Source organism: Sitophilus oryzae, unplaced genomic scaffold, assembly GCF_002938485.1.
Source record: "Sitophilus oryzae breed Bouriz unplaced genomic scaffold, Soryzae_2.0 scaffold_1274_pilon_pilon, whole genome shotgun sequence".
Lineage (NCBI taxonomy): Eukaryota > Metazoa > Arthropoda > Insecta > Coleoptera > Curculionidae > Sitophilus > Sitophilus oryzae.
In genome coordinates, this window is record NW_022145920.1 from 693268 (window position 1) to 715600 (window position 22333).

Consider the following 22333-nt stretch of genomic DNA (forward strand, 5'->3'; position numbering starts at 1 on the left):
GGTAAGTATTTCTAATTCTTGTCTAGATTATACGGAAGAATAAGGAACCTTTATTCTTCCGCAAATATATCCATAGGATTAGATCCATGGGCACCAAGTCAGGTGGCCTCGACGGCCAACGGCTGGGATCTTTGTTAGCTATTCAATTATTCTTGAAATTGGCTGCAAAAACTTGGTGATAACTTCAGCGTTCTGAGGCGGTGCATCTCCTTGCTGGTAAAATATGTTTTCGAGTTCCATTAAGAGCATATCACCAATAAGGGGTCCAAAGCCTACTAGTTAAAAGTGGAGAACTTTTAAAAATTCTGTATTTCGAAGGGGAATATAACAAAATATCAAGTGTGCTATATTTTTGGTAAGGTAATTTTAAATTCTTTTCGGTTAATTAACAATATAAAGGGTGTCCCAAATAAAAAATCAATTTTTCTGTTGATAATTCTTAAATTATTAATTTTAAAAAAATTATACTTAAACCATTAAATTCAACGTAAAAAGATGCTCTGGAAATGTTTTCATAGAAATACAAAATTTTCCATAGCAAAAAAGTTACAGCGATTTGTTAAAAATGCACATTTTTGAAGAACACCCTGTAACTCCTAAACGGTAACAGATATTGATGTGCGGTTTTCACCATCATATTTTTGATGAAAATTGAGCTCCAGACTCCGATATTAGTTTTTGTCTATCTCCTACAGAAAAGGGTGTTTCCATTTAAAAGCGTCGAATTTGACCCACCCTGTACATTTGACAGGCGAGGCACAAAAAGTCATTTTTACTCTGAATAGAACATATGCTATTGTTTTTCAAACGTTACAAAAGTTTTAATTTTTGCGACGTGATTGAGAACATAAAAAAGTTATTTTTTAAAATATATTATTAAATTGACATAAAAATTATTTGTGAAATTTGAAAAAAAGTAGCATGTTCTGTTCGGAGTAAAAATATACTTTTTGTGTTTTGCCTGTAATGTTAATATCATACGGCCTTTCTCCACAAAAATATAATTTTTACTCCTAATAAAACAATATACTGTTTTTGTAAAATGCCACTATGGAAAATACTGTCATCTCCCTTTATTTTTAATTTTTAGGATCCTTTATAGTCATTGTACCGTTTTTTAAGATACTAACCTTGCTTTTAGCACATATCTCACAAAAAGTTTTATGATAATGGCAGAGACCCAAATCATATATTTATTGTATTTTTTTCTTTCATCTTTCGCAATCTCCGGCGTGTATGTGACATATGTCAAGTCCTAAGTTGAAATCGAGAAATTTAATATATCTGATTAAACGTCTGCTCCCTATATGTTTTTTTTTGTATTGGACATATATGTATATTTTATAACTTTTCGCTGTAAAAATTAAAATGTTAAATTCCATTTTATTTCTATTAATTTATTTATTGTAAAGGCTCATTTAGAGCAAAATAAAACACTAATTCGCCACAATTTTCACATCGAAGCTCTATCAAAGAAACTATAAGCGCTGCCTGTTTTATGCTAAGATCAGTTTCTAAGGAACTTAACTCATCAACCTCTAGAATGGTCTTATGCCCATTTTGAGTCACATCTTCGTTATGCCCTTCCATTCTGGGGTACTTGCTGCGCAATAAAATTTGATCGTATTTTCAGACTTCAAAAGAGAGCAGTTCGATATTTATTGGGACTGAACAGTAGAACTCACTGCCAGAATTTCTTTAAAAATTTCAAAATACTGACTCTTCCTTCTTTATTCGATTCTGAGTCCGTTTGCTTAATCCGCAAGCACATATCTGCTATTCCCGAAATGCCATCTCATATAATCCACTTAGGAATGCGGAGCACGATCTTTATCTGCCAAGTCCGAGCTCAGAACTAGTTAAAGGTTCAATACTGTACAATGCCAAAAAAATGTACAATCATCTGCCTTTGAATATCAAGTCGCTTTCATTCTTTCCCGCATTTCGCAAAGCTCTGAAGTCATACTTACTGGAGAGAGCCATATATGCGGTAAACGACTTTTTTGTTGATGTTTAATCATGAACAATTTTGAATTTTAAAATTTTGATCATCTCACACACTGGTCAAAGGTCAAGTATTTAATATTTTATAACTCTTAAAATTGTTTGCTGTTTTATTTTGCTGTTGTTACACCAAAGGTTCCAACCCCCTAACTGTAAGGCTCATTTTTATGTGTCACTCTTAATCAAAGTGATAAGTAAAGATTGCCTCTAATTTTCTTTCATCCCTCAAAGTGTGCACTAAAGATAAAGCCTAAAACAATTTGGCAATCCCTACCAACTTTTGATGAAAGAATCGTTCCTTTATAAGATGATTAATCCAGACTAAAGACTCATTGAACAATGTAAAGAGCCCCGTGTTTGTTTTTTTAGTTCACTCCACAATTGCCAGTAGGAACTCTGTCGAAGTTTTTGTTACTATTGATAGTTTTGTCATCATTATTGGCAATTATAATATTTGCATTTCTTCTACAGAGATAGCCGACTATCTGGTCACCCAGTACCAGGACCACTAAACAACCTTCACGCCACTGACTTTGTCCGTAAAGTTGTCCTTGATTCAGTGGTCCGGTGTGGATTATACAGGGTTTTTCACCACATACGACCCGGAGTATTGTAGCTAAACGTCTAGATTTTTACAAATTGTAAGTTTTGGGTTCGTTGAAGGACTATTAGAGCTACAATTTAAAAATATTTTTATAAGATACAGAGTGTACCAAATGAATAAAAAATATCAAAGTTGTATTTTTTTAAATGGAACACCCCATATATTATTACATTTTTAGTTTCTACGATTAAAATAAAGGTAAATTTGGTAAATTTCTATTAAGGTTTATTACACTTAAACCTTACCGTTTTTGAAATATTTTCAATTTTGTAAAATTGCAGTATAAATTTTAAGGCTTCATTTCTCCGAGGGTATCAAAGTTTTTAATACTAAATATTTACTGAAGTTTATTTATTGATCAGTTATTGTGTTGCAAAAATAAAAACTTTACTACCTTATACAGAGTGTCTAAAAATTTATTTTAAATAATTACTAGCTTTAAACGGCAATAACTTGTTTAATTTAAATGGAACACCCTGTATATTTTATGAGAATCAGATGCACAATTTAGTTGTCTATCAAATTGTATTATGCCATTTTTTACCTATCTCTTCAAGTTACCGTAGAAAATGCATTTTCTTGTAATTTAGAACTTATTTATCAATATACCCATGGAATTCTGACATTTTAGATTATTTTTAAAAATGTACCAAATTTTAAAAGAGTACAGATACTAATATTGTCGATATAATTCGTTTATTTCATTAAAAAATAAAAAAACTGTTTAAATATTTTTTGTTAAAGAGGACCAGTTAATATGATTCCAGTATTCAAACTACATTAATTGACTGTTTGCGTTGATTAATAATAATTGATCCAAAAACTAAAAAACTGAATTATGTATGTATGAAAAACTGTGTATTAGACAGTGTGGTAAAAAGTAACACCTTAAAAATGATATTTAATTTTCGTTCGAGACGTTCATTTTCATAACTTATTATTATATTGATTTCTGATTCAAATCCACATGTATTTAAAATAATTTATTAATGAACACAATTAAGTATGTAATTAATTAGTATTTGGGCGGAAATACTGGTGGTATATTTAATTAATGGTATACTCTTTTATAAAGATTTAAATAGTTTTCTTTTTGCATATAAATGGGCTAGTAATATTATCGTTTTACTAAAAACGATAATATTACTAGTATGTACATTTTGCACATTTGTTGTTTTAAAAACAATCTAAAATGTCAATATTCCATGGGTATATTGATAAATGAGGTCTAAATTATAAGAAAATGCATTTTCTACGAAAACTTGAAGGAATAGGTAAGAAGTGGTATAACACAATTTGATAGACAATTAAATTGTGCATCTGATTCTCATAAAATATACAGGGTGTTCTATTTAAATTAAATAAGTAATTGCCGTTTACAGCTAGTAATTATTTAAAATAAATTTTTAGACACTCTGTATAAGGGAGTATAATTTTTATTATTGCAACACAATAACTGAACAATAAGTAAACTTTAGTAAATATTAGGTATTAAAAACTTTGATACCTTCGGAGAAATGAAACCTTAAAATTTATACTGCAATTTTACAAAATTGAAAATATTTCAAAAACGGTAAGGTTTAAGTGTAATAAACCTTAATCAAATTTACATTTATTTTAATCGTAGAAACTAAAAATGCAATAATATACAGGGTGTTCCATTTAAAAAATATACAACTTTGATATTTATTATTTATTTGGGACATTCTGTATCTTGTAAAAATATTTTTAAATTGTAGCTCTAATAGTCCTTCAACGAACCCAAAACTCACAATTTGTAAAAATCTAATCGTTTAGCTACAATACTCCGTGTCGTATGTGGTGAACAACCCTGTATATAAATATATATATATCATCATTATCATCATTTTATTACTGGTAGATTTTATCGCTTGCATTAAAACCCAATTCAGACTAACTCTCTGTTAAGTCTAATTCCATTGAAATTGCAATATAACGAAAAGGTTTGTTAAATAATAACGCGGGCTATCTAATCCCGAATCTGCCGCTTGTTAATGTAACGGCTCCATTGTTTCAAAGTTTATAATTAGCAGGATTCAGCATTCTAAACTGCGGCTTTGCTCTATACTGTTTAATCTGCGAAGTCCCGCCTCAACCGCATTCAACTATTTTTGTACACAACGAACAAAGTTCGGAAGCGTTCAGCCGTATATAACAGTTTTCAGAAAATCAAATAATAAATTGTTAGAATGTAGAATGTATGTATGGAAGGGGAGTTAATCGTCGCTACCTTACAGATCCATTATGCCCCCTAGTCCAGTAAATTAGGACACGAAAAGACCTAAGTCTCGGCGTAATTCGTACACTGATAAAAATGACTTATTACAAGACTGGCCATTGATTACCTTCAACTAAAGACACGTATTTAGTTGAAACTCATCTATTCTTGCGAAACGAACTTTCATGTTCTTCGCAATATTTTCTAATTATCTTGATTAATTAAGTCCTTGATTTGAGGCAATCGTCTTTAAAAATAAGATTTTTTACAAACAAATTTTAGGATATATGGATTCTTTAAAGGAGTTCGATAGATAGGTTGTCTCTGTCGTAACGGTCGTTCCCTGACATTTCGAAAACACAACACTGTCTTTCGTTTTACTCAAATGCACTGAACTCTCATGTATCATAGCCGGGTAATTTTTTTATTTTTAATGAAGCTATAATTAAATTAAAATATATCGTATTTAAAAACTTTTTATATTTTATTAAGATTTAGGACAGGTTTTTAAATAAAGTTTAGAAAAAGCAATTTAGAGTCAAAAAGGATAAAAATAATAAAATACACGTTATAGAAGAAATTTTTTTAATCGAAATTAGGTAATTTTTGAAATTAATAATAAATTAATTAATAATTAATAATAAATAATAAATTATTAATTTTAGTCAGAAACATTTACAGCTATTATTAATCAAAACAGGATCTATTCCACACAGAATCATAATAAAAGAATCAGACAGGAGAGGAAAAAAAATATGATTGTTACATGTTTTTCTGATTTAAATGATGTCTTGTATGTAAATTAGAAAACATAAATGTTCCATTAAAGCAAGGAAAGTGATAGGAAGTGGATAAAATAAAACTACATTTATTTAACTCAGTACTGTCTTTATTATATCGGGTGCGTCTCAAGTGGCTCATCTCCATATCATCTCCATATCAAATAAAAAAAACAAGATTTAGTATGTTAGTATTTGAAATAAATTAGGATTGATTGACGCATTCAGTGTTTTTGAAGTGCTTCCTGTTTCACGGAAGCCGACTAGCAACTTTAATTTTTTAAACGGCACCCTCGGTATATTTCTACTTTATTCGATAGAAAATGACACTCTGAATAGGAATGACATATCATATGTCGCTTTTTGACATTTTCGCATAGTTTAAAATTATAATTGTAACGCGGTTCATAACGACAACTTTGACTCGAAATACCGAGTCTGTGGTATCAATATATTCATAAAAAATGCTTTTCCAAAATAATACTGTGATCACCCTTGTTCCATTTGAAATTGGAAGCATATCGCCCATGATTAAAAAAGCTTACGATTTGTACATCTTTTTTAACCCGCCCTAGACAAAGACACAGAAACCTATTAGACGATCAAAACTATTTTTCCAAGGCTCCTTGATTTAAACTTAGTGGATTGAAAAAAAACTGGATTGAAATTTAAAATAGGATGTATTTTTAAAATAAAAGTTGACATATGATATATCTATTGGGGGGTAATCATTTTTTTATCAAAGATAAAAGTAGCAATATACCGAGGGTACTGCATCAAAAGATGTAATCATTTCAGGAGTGAAACAGGAAAAGACTTCAAAAACAATTAGTCATAAATCTAATTTATGTCATATACCTACTAACATACAAAATCTAATTTTATCTAAAAAAATAAAAAATTATAGAGTTGACACTTTTGAGACGACCAGTATCATTCAAAAATCATGTTTTTTTCCATAATGTAAATATCATTTTAAAATTCTTGTATATTATTTTAGATTCTGAAGATAATTTTAGAATAAACCGGAATATATTTTTAATAAAAACATTATTAATTATTAACAGGGTTATAATTATGGTTACCTTTACCCATGTAAGTAAGTAAATAATGTAATGTAAAAGAAAATTCGAAAGATTTACATTTTACTAAAATATTATCTAAATAAGCGCCTTTCTACAACAACGCCACTGACTGCTGTGGGTAAATTGAGGTTTGCCGTTCAAAAGTCGTTTCCAAGGAGCTTGAAATGGATTATTTAAGTCAAATTTCTTACTAAAATTTGGCACTGGCGAACCATATTTTATAGTTTTTAGACAGAAAAATTAAATAAAATAAGCACTTAAGGACTACAATAGAAAATGCGTTAATACAGCCGGGGAGATAGCAACAAAGCTTTACCGCACGCATTGCGATACGTACTGGGTAATAAATGAATGAATAGGCTCCTCGCCTCTAATCGGTGTTGTCATAATGTAAAGAGGCTTTGTCGCTGATAAGCAATATCAAACTTATAATTTAGTAGTATAAGGGCTATTTAATACATCTATGGAATAATAAAACCTACTTTATTAAACTGTAAGTAGTAATATCTCAATATATGTGTATAACAAGAAAAAATATTATTAATATTAAAGACGACTGCTTAACATAGGCTGGATGAGAAGGCTCGGTCGACTGTACCCAGAAGTAAACATGTGTACAAAAAAGGTTGTTTGTCCGCGTTGAGATGTAAATAGTGTAGTCTATATTTTATTTTAAGTCTATGGTTGAAACTCATCTATTCTTGCGAAACGAAATTTCATGTTCTTCGCAATATTTTCTAATTATCTTGATTAATTAAGTCCTTGATTTGAGGCAATCGTCTTTAAAAATAAGATTTTTTACAAACAAATTTTAGGATATATGGATTCTTTAAAGGAGTTTCTGAAAAAATGGAAATTAGAGCATTTATTTGCTATATTTGAAGGTAAGAGACATTTACCTAATGCACCTGTTTAGATAATGCATGTGTGACTATAGATAGAATAAGAATATAGGTATCGATTTTTTTATGCAAATAATTACAAAAATTTTAGAATTTCAAGTCGTCAAATTAAAAAATTCAAAATGTGACCAAAGCTTATAATTTTAATAATTTATTTGCTTTACTTTGATTAATCGTGATGTTAACATTTCTTTGTAATTTGTTGAGTGATGAACCACCCCAATAAATACCAAGGAGTGAAGAAGCAGAAATAACTACTATCGAGGAAAATAACACAACAACCCAAATAAGAACAAACTTTACCTTACCGCAGCATCTTCGAACTACAACTGGTATTCGCCAAGGCGACAGTCTCAGCCCTCTGTTATTCAACACAATCATGGATCAAGTAATAAAAACCGTCAAGAATACTGGATTAGGATATCGAATGGGAATGCATAAAGTAAACATATTATGCTATGCCGATGACGCAGTACTTATTGCAGAGTCAGAGGACGACCTCCAAAGAATGCTACAAGCTTTTAACAGACAGGCAGAAAAACTTAACATGCAAATTTCCACAAATAAGACCAAATGCATGACCATTACAAAGGAGCCTCTACGGTGCAAATTGGTAATAAAAAACAAAACTATTGATCAGATAATGTCATTCGAATACCTCGGATGCAAAATTACAAGCTCAGGATTCCTGGAAGAAGAAGTAAGGAAACAAGCCAATAAAGCTGCCGCAATATCAGGACATCTTAAATATCCCATATGGAAAAACAAACATTTGAGTACAGAATGTAAGTCAAGAATATACAAAACCTGCATACGACCAGTGATGACATATGGTGCGGAAACCAGAGCTGAAACATCAGTAACAAAGAGAATCCTACGAACTACTGAAATGAAGACCTTAAGAATGATAACTGGATACACATTGAGGGACAGACAGAGAAATGTAGACATAAGAGAAAAGTGCCAAACAAACGACGTTGTCAGATGGATAAGGCAGAGAAGAGAATGGAACCAGCATGTCAATAGAATGGGCCCCGACAGAATGGCCATAATAATTCGCAACAACGTACCCGATGGCAGAAGACCTACTGGACGACCACCTAAACGTTGGCAAGACAGTTGGCAGTCAACCTCGCAAGAGTTGCTTCGACGAGGAGGAAACCGGAACTAAACAGGCGATACGCCTTCTAAAAGAAGAAGAAGAAGAAACAAGAGGAAAATAATATCACTTTACTTACTACAGACCAGGAAAACCTAAATTTATCAGAAAATAATATACCTCGTAATATGCCTGTATATGATGTATAGACTACTCTTAGATCAAAATAAATTTTAGTTGAGTCAATAGTATTCGCTATTTGTTTAAGGAAAGTGTCTCTTTAATCAAGAAATGTTCCTTTTCAATCAAGAATTTTTGCATGAATCAAAGAGACTATTGTTCTTGTAGCAAGAACTTCTTTGCATATTCATTTTGGGTCAAGAGTGAAATACTTTGGACAGATAGATTCTTCCATTCTCTAAAGTAATTTTTTAAAGCTTATGAAAAGATAGTTAATGCTTTGGGCAAAGAAACATCGTTCTTGGCCCTATTGAAAAGCGCCAATCTTTTGGGTCAAAGTCATATTCATTTCGACTGAGAGATCCTTTTTTTCAGTGTGGTGCAGATATATAAAGGGGACAAACACAATAGGCCTCACAGGTCGCAGTGTTTCCGGCAGAGGACGGCCCCTTGTTCTGAAAGAAAAATTCCAGGCCATGAATGGAGTCTTCCAGTTACCACGGTACTTCAATTTTGTCAGTACTTTATATCAATTTACGATAACAAATCACAGAATCTATTATTAGTTATTTTACTACAAGCTCATCCCTCCAAAGAACATCTCTATCGTCCATCGAGCTGTCAAAAAGGGTCAAGTCGTCTGACCAACTTCGTCCAGCCACCAGTCCTTGTTTCTATTTACTTGATTAAACAATTAGGAAGAGGGCTGTCGCTCCAAACTAAATCTGTCCCGACTGTTTCATCTCCACGAGTCGGACACGGACAAACTTTAGAGAAAGTTTGCCGTCATTCTGTTTTGTAGTTTGGGATGGAATTGCGAGGCGATATTTTAGAAGACAATGTTCATAATTTATTGAGGGGGGTGTATCGGAAATCACAATATAAGGCAATAAATAATTTAGTTAATAAAAACATGGGATTATTGATTAAATACTAGCTAATTTTTTTTTTTTTATTAAATTGTACTGAAGCTGTGGTTGGTTCCTTGTGAAACATCGTTGAAATATTAGTATTTTAATAAAGCACGCTTTTAGATGTTTCAAAAAACTTTTAATAAGAGTAACTTTAACTCTACATATATGTTTCGGCTTGTTAGGCCTTTTTCAAGAGATTTTTAAGAACAAATCGTCTAACTACACTGTAACTATATATATATTTGCTATTGGGGTGGGTTCAGAGAGTTTACAATAGGAGTAATAAAAAATGTGTTTAGAAATCCTTGTTGGTCGTTAACATTATTTTCGTTTTTAACAGATTTTAGTATGTCTAACTGTTCAATGTAATTTAAGCGTCTACCTTTTGTTTCTCTGTGTAGTAAGTTAATTGAGTTTTCATTAATTTTGTGATTATTTACTATACAATGAGTTGCAAGACCAGAACTATGCTGGAGATTATTAATATACTTTACATGTTCTTTAATCCTTATATCTACATTTCTACCTGTTTGGCCTATGTACACGGCATCACAATCATTGCAATCCACCCTATATACACCCGACTTATTTTTGACATTAGTTTAGGCATAATAAAAAAATTAAGTTTGTTTACAAAAACTTTTTATTAGGTTATGTTCATGACGTTCATTAGGCCGCAAATGCTACTTAATGGGTTGTATTTACGGACGTAAACAGAGATACGTAAATTAGGTTATAAATATGAACATAAAATACAACAAAATATAATTGGATGTTACTTTAGGGATTATCAGTGGGACGTATCCTATTCGGACAACGGGTAGACGTCGTGCTAGTTCAAGTATATGTACGTCGTGCAAGCCAACGTGGGAACGACGTTGGGAAATTAATAAAAATGGTACGTTGTTATTTTGTACGTCGAGAGATCGTTGAGTTTACCAATTCGGATCCAACGACGTCGCTTTTAAGAGTAAAGCGACGTCACCGGTCATATCACCAGGACCCGACCTAAATTTGCACAAAGTCTGACGTCGCTTCAGGTCAGATTTAGTTCGAAGTCAGATATATTTGGGATGTGAGTATGACATAAATTAGGATTAATTGACGTATTCAATTGTTTGTATTTTTTTCCTGTTTCGCCGGAAATGACTACAATTTTTGATTTTTAAATGGCACCCTCGGTATATTTTTACGGTATATCATATGTCAACTTTTGACATATGCAATATATTCTCGCTTAAAAAAATTGTAATTTAAATTTAAATCTAGAGTGCCATGGCTGTGTTAAAAACACAAATTTTTAATCAAGGAACCTTGGAAAAATAGATTTAATCGTCTGTTTTTAGTCTCTTGTCTTGGCCTGTTAAAAGACGCCCAAATCGTATTTTTAATCGTATCTCAATTTTTTCAAATGGAACAAGGGTGGCTCATTAGCATATTTGGAAAAAACAGTTTTTACAAATAATTTGGTAGCAAAATAAAAACACTAAATCACCACAATACACCAAAACACTTTTACTTTTACACTGGACGCGCGTTTCGCTAACCATGTTAGTATCATCAGCAGATGATTATAAACTAAAGTACAATCTACAAGTTGAGCGTTTATATACTCGCTCAGTGGGCACCGAGTGGGCGTAGCAAAATCTAGCCAACCGAGTCAGAGCCCACTGAACGTAAAAGTTAGATTTCCGCCACTAGAGTAGTAGGAACAAAGAACTTGAAAGAATTAGACCGTTGTCTCTGTTCATACTATCTTTACATTTATTAATTCTGATGCTTTCATATGCATCTAATTGCCTGTAATTTGAGACTTGTTTAATTAATTTTAAATTATTAAGATCTATACAATGTTCTTTATCAACAATATGTTCGGCAACGCAAGATTTATCCGGTCTACCATATCTTATCTGAACTAAATGTTCTTTAAACACTACATTTAACTCAGGTAAATCTTGCGTTGCCGAACATATTGTTGATAAAGAACATTGTATAGATCTTAATAATTTAAAATTAATTAAACAAGTCTCAAATTACAGGCAATTAGATGCATATGAAAGCATCAGAATTAATAAATGCAAAGATAGTATGAACAGAGACAACGGTCCAATTCCTTCAAGTTCTTTGTTCCTACTACTCTAGTGGCGGAAATCTAACTGTTACGCTCAGTGGGCTCTGACTCGGTTGGCTAGATTTTGCCACGCCCACTCGGTGCCCACTGAGCGAGTCTATAAATGCTCAACTTGTAGATTGTACTTTAGTTTATAATCATCTGCTGATGATGCTAACATGGTTAGCGAAACGCGCGTCCAGTGTAAAAGTAAAAGTGTTTTGGTGTATTGTGGTGATTTAGTGTTTTATTTTGCTGTGTAACACCAAAGGTTCCAACCCTCAACTGTAATAATTTGGTACCTTGGAATTTCGAGCCAAATTGTCGTTATGAACCACATGTTACAATAATTTCAAATAAATCATATCCGAAAAAGTTAACATATGATATGTCATTCTATTCAGAATGCCATTTTCTATCGAATAAAGTAAAAAAATATCGAAGGTGTCATTTAAAAATCAAAAGTTGTAGTCATTTCTGGTGAAACAGGAAAATACGGAAAACAATTGAATACGTCAATTAATGCTAATTTATGTAATATACTCACATACCAAATATCGTTTTTTTATCTGGAAAAATAAAAAAGTTTTAGGGGTGAGCCATTTTTGAAACGCACCCGGTATATTTTTAACTAACTCATATAAACTCATACAAGTATAGAAAAATACCACTCTGTAACGATAAAAGGAGAATTATTCAGTGTAGCCGTTAAGGGTTAAGTGTTTTTATTAACATAACACAAATACAAAGATATTATTTAATTCCCAATCTTGTTCTAAATATTCACAATAACTTTAGGATTATTTAATATTGTTAAGAAACAAAGGTGAGCTCGAGGTGAAGGTATTTATTTAATGAACCACCAAAAACTTTCCCGAAGTGAGGCGAAGTGAAGTTATGAAATTTTCCCGATAAATGAGGGTTGTCGCCGCGCGGGTTAATTGTCAAACTTTGAAGAAGTTCTAATTTATTTAGCACCCTCCGTTCTGTTTTCAAATCCATAAAATATCTGAAACAATCAGTTAAATGACAGAAACTAATCACGTAACTCTATAAAATTTAACCTCATCTCATTAGTAAATATTTATATTTAAATTTTAATTACTGATAATATAGAAAACAAATCAAGATATAGTTTATATTACATCGAACAGGACTTGGTGATAATTAATACAGAGTGTTGATGTGTATTTGGTACAAAGTAACATAATTACTAAGCAAAATCGGTCCTTTGATTCTGCAAAATCAGCATCTCAGTTGCATATTATGCCACCATGACCATACCGACCCCGTAACGTAACAAAGAAACTTCAGTCATCGTTAAATAAAAACCTAACTGTGGTTTTCAACCTCTTTCATCACGACCGTGTAAAAAAATAGTAAAAATAAAACCACTATCTAGGGATGTACAGAAACATCGATGTAACCAAATTATCGACATCTTTTTTTTTAATCCATCTTATCGTGATTTTCTATTTCTCACTAAATTCGTAAAGTTCATCAAATGTTCTTTGGTTAAACATTAAAATTACAATAATTATTAATTATCGCTAATTCTAATTAATTTTAATTAGGAATCATCGTGATTCAAAACAGTCATTTATTTTTAACTACGACTATGTTTTTTGTATCTTGTCTGGCGCTCAATTAATTTTAGTTTTGGTGTAATTTGGTTTTCTCCAGTGAAATACAAACGAACCTATGACTGCTCTATTGAAGAAAAGCTTCCGTACGCCAGGAACAATATATCTTTATAGAAATTTTTTTTTTAACTAAATCTGCTTCAATAACTTACAAACTAGTCGATTAAATGAAAAATCATATCGGACCTTAACATCACTATAATCACAAAACTTCAATCTATATCCGTATTGTAACGGAATTTTAAATTATGTCTTTATTTTCATGTCTTTCTTTCTTTATACACGTAAGCATGTATCAGCTTCTCAAGAAAGGCCATCTCACACTTATCCACTCAGGAACGCGGAGCAAGATCTTTATCTACCTACCCCACGCTCAGAGTTAGTTAAAAGTTCAATATTATACAACTCGAAAAAATGCACAATCACCTGCCATTTGAAATCAAATCCATAACATCATTTTCTTCATTTCGCAAAGCATTGAACTCTTATTTACTAGACAAGGCTTTCTACGCTCTAAATGAATTATATTTTGATAAAATATAATTCATAATAAATAATTCAATAAAATCGAATTTGATCTTATAAACACTGGTCTAATGTTTGCTATTGCTATATTTACTATACCATTTTTTTTGGCGCACCTTAATGTATATCGATATTATTTTTTTAAATATCAACATCCCTACTGCCAGACTAGATGCAAGACGCTGTCCGCTCCTTTGGGTCCATTTGAAAAGAAAGGCACGATTATTGTTGTTAAGTCACGATAATTTAGTGGAACGTTTCGAAGAATTAACATACCCCATTACAGAGAAAGATGACATCACCGAGGATAATAACCCGATTTAAATAAATGTAATTAGAAAAAAAAACATATACTTAGAAGCCTAATACGTGGGTATTAATTCTAAATATTCCATATTTTTCACTTGAATAGAAAAAAGAATGGATAAATTATCCACCAAAAAAAAACATCAGTCATCCAAATGGGAAGTTTTTGAATCTACTGAATTTAAATAATGTTTTCAAATTATCTCTCCTATGTTTATCGTGTAATCCAAGATGTTATTGTCAATAAAATTTCACAAGGACTGACACCAGAGACTAAGAAAAATATAAATAAAAGAAAGAGAATACAGCAATACGAGATAAAATACGAGACCTTACAACTTTCAATTTTCCTTATATGCTCCTCTGGTCTTTGAACTAAGAGTTTGAAAGTATTCAGAAGTATTCTATTTCAAGATTTAATCAGATAAAAGCATAAATAAAAGAAACTAACAGAGACATAGATTGTATGAAAGGAGGAAAGTTAATCACCGCGACCTTATAGATCTATTGTGCCCCCCTCTCTTAAGTTAGAACTCATCATACAGTTACAGGGCTTTGACAAAAGTCAGTATCTGACACGGTTTTACAGAAGTTAGTTCTCCATCTGCGATATCAATCGCGTCCAGTGATGAGATGTTCTGGAGGTTCCCCATTTTCCTCACAAAATCTTTCTCAGATTCAATCTACTCAGGTGTTCATTGAGGAGACAGTACACTGTTAAAAACCCCGACAAACTAGATCGGTGAAGTTAGCAACTCATTGAAAGCAGGAATTATAAAATACGATTCTGCTTGGGCTGCTACAATCCTGCTTTATCCTGCTTCAAATCCCAACCCAGCCACACCTACCAATTTTAAGCTATACTTAGTTACTTTTATTTTGGTTGCTAACGTCCCACTTGACAACACATGAGAAGCAGGATCGCCAAAAGTGGTTCCTGCTTGCGCTGCTAAACCCCTGTTGCATCCTGCTCTAAATTTCATCCCAGAAACACTTGCTGTATCTTAAAAACAGACATAGTTTAAGTCTGATTGGTGACGTAACACATAGCAACACAATAAAAGCAGGATGGCTGAAACAAGTACCTGCCCTGGCTGCTATAATCCTGCCTCATCCTGCTTCAAACCCTATACCAGCCACTCTTGCCGTTTTTGAAATGGAACGAATCGATTCCTGGTAATCAGTCCCACATTAAGGAATGATTTTATTTTAACTTGATAAGTTTCAGCTTTGAAAACAATAGAAGCATGAAAGTGTTAAGACGCAAGCAAATGCGCGGAAAACAAAAAATAATAAAGATAAGAAACACACATGGCACTATAACAACAGACAAACATGAAATTAGAAATGAAATACACAAATTCTACGAACAACTTTATCAGTCTGTTATACCAAACAAAGATAGAGTACAAAAACACATCACAAACGTAGGATCAGAAGATATGCCAGAAATATCAACCACAGAAATTAAATACGCACTTCAACAAATAAAAAATGGCAAAAGCCCAGGAGAAGATCGTATTACACCTGAAATGCTGAAGATGGGCGGAAAACCATTAGTGGATGCCGTGGAAGTATTGTTAAATAAATGTCTGATGGAGGGTAGAATCCCGGACGCATGGAAAAACGCAGAAGTTGTGCTATTATACAAAAAAGGAGATTTTACAAATATAGAGAATTATAGACCAATAAGCCTTCTCTCGCATCTATACAAGCTCTTCACTAGGATTATCAACAACCGACTGTCTACGAAACTAGATTCCTATCAGCCAATAGAACAGGCAGGCTTTCGAAAAGGTTTTAGTACCATCGATCATCTACAAACAATTAAAACAGTCATTGAAAAAACAACAGAATACAATATACCTCTACATTTGGCCTTTGTAGACTACCAAAAAGCCTTTGACAGCATCGAAACCTGGTCATTTCTAGCTGCAATGGAGGACGCGAGAATTGATTCCAGATATTATTCCATTATTAAAAATATCTATGATAGTGCAACCTTCCAAGTTAAATTAGATGATGACCTCAAAACAGAAAAAATACTACTCGGCAAGGGCGTGAGACAAGGAGATACCATCTCTCCCAAGTTATTTACACTGGCACTGGAAAATGTCTTCAAGAAATTAGAATGGGAAAATAGAGGTCTAAACATCGATGGGGTACACCTTAGCCATCTGAGGTTCGCAGACGATATTGTCTTGCTGAGCACCGACATTCAAGAACTAAACACCATGCTAAATGAGCTAAATGACCAATCCCAGAAAATTGGCCTTAAAATGAACTTGAAGAAGACCAAGATAATGAGCAACAATATCCATAACATTACCGTTGACAACGTTATTATTGAAAACGTAGACCATTATATATATTTAGGTCATAAAATCAAGCTGGGCAAAGAAAACCAAAATACGGAGATCAAACGCAGGATCCATTTGGCATGGTAGCATTTGGAAATATGAGCGATATTTTCAAGGATAAAAAGGTGCCCATGAACCTAAAGAAAAAGGCTTACGACAGCTGCATTCTACCTGTGCTTACGTATGGCTTAGAGACTATGGCAATTACTCGAAAAACAGCAGAACAACTACGAGTAGCACAAAGAGCCATGAAAAGAATCATGTTGGGAGTCACCATTAGGGAAAAAATACGGAATACCCACATACGTCAAAAAAACAAAATTAATAGATGTCGTTAAAATAGTGGCAAGTCTGAAGTGGCAATGGATAGGACATGGAGCAGGACAGGATCCAGACCGATGGCCCCAAAAAGTAATCCTATGGAGACCTAGGGGAACAACAAGAAGTGTGGGCCGACCAAAAAAGAGATGGGTCGATGACGCAACCAAAATAAAAGTAATAGGTGTGGCTGGGTTGGGATTTGAAGCAGCATAAAGCAGGATTGTAGCAGCCCAAGCAGGATCGTATTTTATAATTCCTGCTTTCAATGAGTTGCTAACTTCACCGATCTCAATAAATCAAGGAAAATGTTTGATTTTTCACAATTTCACTTTTTTTTAATTCTACTTTAGAGTAAAGCGTTCTGAAAGAGAACATTCTCATCCTTTTGCAACTGTTTCCATAGATACCTGCGACCTTGACGATACATACATAAGTTTTCGTTAAAATGGACACAACAAAGGGTTTTATTACGAGCAAGCGTGTCGAGAATGGAACCTTTGTTCCAGTCTTGTTTTCTTCATCAGGAAAAGTTTTTTTTTCGGTTTATTTGCTTTCCCGGGGAAATCCAGACCGATGTCGTTTCTTTGTTTCTTGTATTGATTTCCCGGTCTAGATATTATACTTGTATGACACGAAACAAATTGATTTATTTATTATTTACAAGTTCTACATATAGAGTTAGCTTTTATTGATACATACTTAGATATATTATTACATTTTTTATATACAAAAAAAATCCTGTTCTTTTTACTTAATCTTCTTCTTTATAATAAACTTATTTTTACCGCTGTTATACCATTAAATTGACGGAAAGATTGATTGCAAGTTCGCGGTTCATCAGACCAAACATAATTCGTGATAATTCTAATAAAAGTGGAAACAGAAACTTGCCAACACACAAAAAGTCTGTCGCTAATCGCGTTATCTGTGTGGTTTTCCGCACATATCCGCTTTTATATCGAATTTCAAAGAATTGCATAAAAATAGCACAAAGAAAAATGATTTATCTCCATTTTTATTAGACCGACACATTTTTTGTCACGAGGAAGAGATCTTAAGGCTCATTCAATTTGTCGTTTTTAATGACGATCTTGGAGGAATCACCCAAAGTGATAAATGTAGGGGCTCATTTACATTTGTCACTTTGGATGTACAACTTGGATGAATCATCCAAAGTGATAAGTATAAATTGCCTTTCATCACTGTTCAAACAAGTTGACGGTCTTCCTACTTTTGTTGCAAGAAGCGTTCAACGAACCGTTGATATAGAAAACACTTGGAGAGGTGGCAGCCTGCGGAAGGTGAAACAGTGAACTGCTGCGAACTGGATGAAAATATGTAAACAAGGATATTCAATTTGGATGAATTCAGTCTGAGTGATTCATTTTGGTTGTACATCCAAAGTGACACAGTGTAAACTCTGCTTTACATTCAAAATATTTTGAAATTCGCATCAGAAACGAAAAATAGAAGAATCCCTAATAATAGTGCCCTGAAAGCATTATCGTCACTTATTTTATATGAATGGGTATTATCGTACTATTATAAAAATCACATAAGCACATATTTTCTAGAATTTATTTAATAAAAAATGTAATTTTAAACCGTGACTAAAACTTCGTGCCAGTTAAAGTAATGCTTCCAAATAAAACTATTATTCATTCTGTTATTATTACTGGATTCACACAAATATTTATCTATTACGGCTATTTAACAAGCCTAGAAGAAAAATATTTACAATTACACTGGATAAGATAAACAGAATAGCAATAATAGGCTGTTGGTAATAGTCCTATTAAATGAATGCTTAATGACAAATTTTTCTGAAACAATCAAGGAAACTCTTTGTTTTTTTGTTGGAATGTGTTGATTATTTATTACAATGCAATTATTTGTGACAAATACCGTCAGTTATGTGTGAGTTGTTAATTTGCAACCTAAACAGTGAAACAATGAAGGCAGTGACGCTTATCATAACTGTATTATGATTTAAATCCTGCACTAACCAATAAACATCTTTCTTAGTAGAATTAATGTACAAGAATTAATAAATTTAGATTAATACTAATATTAAAAGAAAATAAATACTTAATAGTATGATAGAAAACTCTTATAACCAGACTGCAAGGTTATTAAACATGTTCTTTAAAAAATAATAACTATAGAAAGAAAAGTTTTGTACTAAGAATAATAACAATATTAACACAATTTAAATAAAATGCATAGGACATAGGGCAGAGTAGGTAGATTGTAACAACGCAAAAATTATTATGAAAAAAAGTGATAGCCTCTAAACGAGAAATAAAAGAAGCTTTTTTAATACAGCCTAATACAAAGTCAAAGACAAAATTATATGGAGAATGTCATTGATGTTCATTTCCAAGCCAACTGGACGCCATTTTTTTTCGATCATACGGTATAAATAAATGTATTGCTCATGCATCTATAGAGGTTAGTAATGTTTGGCTATCGCTTCTTTGAGCATAATATAAAATTGAGCATAATATAAAATAAACATACCTACCTAAGTAAAAATTAAAAACAAATAAAAAATAATCATATACAGAAAGTTTACAGAGGTATTTAATTAAATTATTTTTAGGGTATTTAATTTAATTAATTACTTTAATTGTAAATTTTGAAATTTAAGTTTGGTTTGGTTTTAAGTTTGCTTTTTTTTAGTTTTTAATTTAGTTCCTTTTTCAAGTCTGTTATTACAAAATTGTGTCTATTACGAATTGGTTTATTAGTAAATCACTGCTGACCAATTGGTCTCTTATGAATTGACGCAGCACTGTTTACAAAAAAAATGATTATTTTATTTTGTAGATTTTCTTACAGTACAAGTGGTGTACCATAGGTCTTTTTTTAAGAGATGAATCCTCCACAGAGATATAGACATTTTTACACATTACTAAATAGACATTTTTTTGAATCCGTGGGAAGAAAAAAATATTAAAATTAAATAAGCATTAAAAAACTCTATATATCACACGGTTTTTACTGGTTTTTACTAATAAGACGCCTCCTTGTTTACATAAATCATAAAATAATGTTCGGAGCTTGGAACTGATGGCCATAACATTAATAATCGTCAAAAAGAACAATTTAACTAATATGTAATGTCAGAATAGATTACAGAAAAGTAATTTTTCTATTTTAGTTTGGTTTATATGTTTTCGAAACAGATGTTACTTATATGGCAAAAGAAGTAGGTATTTAAGATTAAGAGATAAATGTATATAAATTAATACTAGTACCTAAAAGTCTCACACTGTAAAACCACACAGTGTTCATTAGACAGCTAGTCGACTTAAGCGAGTATTGCGAGCGAAAACTCTCTAGTATTTCTTGTTTCCATTCATTCTACAGCAAAGACGTTTTGAATGTTATTTCTCAAAATAAAGCTTAATTTAAAAATACCATTACATCAACTGTGGAATGAATGCAGTCAAAAGCGCATTTCTGCAAAACGAATTCGCCGATTTTCCAAGAATAACAATGAAAACAAAGCAATTTCTGCACTTTGCTGCAAGAACGAACGGAGAGAGCAAGCGAGCACACAATGTATTTTCCGTTTGTTTTACTACCTCAAATAAGGCTTATTAGATGCCTTGTTTATCGTTTATATTTAATAACTGCTTCAAAACTTCAATTACTTTAACTATAAGGTCTGTTTTGAGTGCAGGAAAAGAGAAATAAATCGTAAAAAGCGACTGTTTAGTTTGTTGTTTTTGAATGGGTAATTTTATTGTATGCTTATAGGTGTAAGATTTTTAATTCCTGGGAAAAATGGTTATGTGACATATTTGTGTTTACATCAGAATTATATTGTACTTTGAAAATTTTACTATTTGTAGGGAATTTTATGTACTTTTATAAACACATTAAAATATTAGCAAAATTGTAAACCTGGCCAAAAAAATTTGAAAATTTCAGTATTTGTAGGAAATTTTATGCACGTCATCAATGACACCATGCGTCGTCTTATGGAGTTTGCTGGTGGTCGTATTATGGTGTGCATCAAAAGTTATTTTAATTTTCCTTTAGGTACTTTTAAAACACATTAAAATATTAGGGCTTGACTATTTTTGTTTTGTGATAAAATCACTTTTCTGAACCGTTGTTTATGAGCTCTATTTGAAGATGGTTATGACTATACCTACATTTAATGCCGTACGGGTAAGGGCTTGACTATTTTTGTTTTGTGATAAAATCACTTTTCTGAACCGTTGTTTATGAGCTCTATTTGAATATGGTTATGACTATACCTACATTTAATGCCGTACGGGTAAGGCCACAACGGTGTATATTTTCATATTCTGCGTCCTTCAATTACCAAATAATAGCAGTTTTAACAAAATCGGTGACATATCAAAAATCGCCAATTTTCATGACTTCATATGTATGGAAAAAACGAAAAATTTGCCATCATCAGTGTCAGCATCACTTTTGCTTCTATATTAACAAAGAATCATTTTGTCACGTAGAGGTAGGCTCTCGTCTACCAATCTCAAGGTTGTGGGTTCGAATCCTACACCCGGCATTTCATTAGCCGACTATTTTTATTAAAATAAAAATAGTTTGGGTACCTAGGTCGACTCAACCTTAAATTAGTACTTGGGATTGACAATCCTGAGGTAATAATAGGCGGTTGAAGCGTAGTGCTAGCCACATTACCTTCCTTGTATGCCGAACGGCTCTAGCATGGCAAGCTGTACCTTGCTACTCCCAAGGCGTTAAACGCTATATACGGCAGCTCTATTATAATTATTAATTTTTACTAAGCGGTTTCAAGAAACTTATGCTAACAAAACCTATGTTCTTATGTATATATGTTAATTTGGTCTTCAAGATGTGTATCCTCTTTATTTCCACCGATTTCTTCATCTTTGGTTTCATCATCGGTTTCATGTGGATCTTGTTTTTTAACTCTTTCTTCTAAATTCACTTATTATATTTCGCTTATTTCTTAGAAATGAGCTATTTGAAAAGCTGTTCTTGTTGCTGAAATTTTTGTGCTGCTTTGTAGATATATTTTTTCCATGCTTCAAATATGATCTCATCGTCGCCGTTGCCTGTTTTAGACCTGACGTTAACACATGACTAACAAACCAACTAATTCATCATGACAAACTCACAGTAGATCCAAAAGTCGATGATTAAAAGTTAGAATCCGGAGAAACAACAGTTTCTACAAGAACTTCGCACCAAAAAGAAATAAATACTCGAAAGCCGGTATGCTCAAAAGTACTTCGTTCA

The 22333-nt window shown here is 32.3% G+C and overlaps 1 protein-coding gene across 1 annotated transcript in view; it reads right to left on the minus strand.

The window, feature by feature from the left end:
* The window catches only part of LOC115874403 (muscleblind-like protein 3), a 705900-nt gene that overhangs the window by 682645 nt on the left and 922 nt on the right, over positions 1-22333 (minus strand). The window lies entirely within an intron of this gene.